The sequence below is a fragment of the Microtus ochrogaster genome, unplaced genomic scaffold, assembly GCF_000317375.1.
Source record: "Microtus ochrogaster isolate Prairie Vole_2 unplaced genomic scaffold, MicOch1.0 UNK87, whole genome shotgun sequence".
Classification (NCBI taxonomy): domain Eukaryota; kingdom Metazoa; phylum Chordata; class Mammalia; order Rodentia; family Cricetidae; genus Microtus; species Microtus ochrogaster.
This window is the reverse complement of record NW_004949185.1, coordinates 761,383-761,920: the sequence shown is the minus strand read 5'-3', so window position 1 is coordinate 761,920 and position 538 is coordinate 761,383. Positions and strand designations below refer to the sequence as shown.

The 538-nt window shown below is 55.6% G+C and overlaps 1 protein-coding gene across 1 annotated transcript in view; it reads right to left on the bottom strand.

Moving 5' to 3' along the window:
- The window catches only part of Vars2 (valyl-tRNA synthetase 2, mitochondrial), an 18,087-nt gene that overhangs the window by 1,452 nt on the left and 16,097 nt on the right, over positions 1–538 (bottom strand). The window lies entirely within an intron of this gene.

The window sequence follows — 538 nt, the reverse complement described above, 5'->3', positions numbered from 1 at the left end:
CGCCTGCGGGATCTCCTGCGCGAGGTACAGCATATGCACGCCTGTGGGATCTCCTGCGCGAGGTACAGCATATGCACGCCTGTGGGATCTCCTGCACGAGGTACAGCATATGCACGCCTGTGGAATCTCCTGCGCGAGGTACAGCATATGCACGCCTGCGGGATCTCCTGCGCGAGGTGCAGCATATGCACGCCTGCAGGATCTCTTGGAACTGGGGTTACAGTTGAGAGAAACAGTGCGGGTGCTGGGAATCAAACCCTTGTCGTCTGCAAGAACAGATGCTCTTAGCTGCTGAGCCACCTCTCTAGCCTCTCTAGTCCCAGACTCCCCCCACCCCCCAACACCTCTTTGTTTTGTTTTTTTGAGACAGGGTTTCTCTGTGTAACAGTCCAGGCTGTCCTTGAACTTAATGAGCTCCAGCTGCCTTTGCCTCCCAAGTTCTGAGTTCTGGGGTTAAAGGCGCGCACCATCACTGCCCGGCCTTTCCCCTCTATGTAGTCCTGGAACTTGATATGTAGACCACGCTGGCCTCAAACTT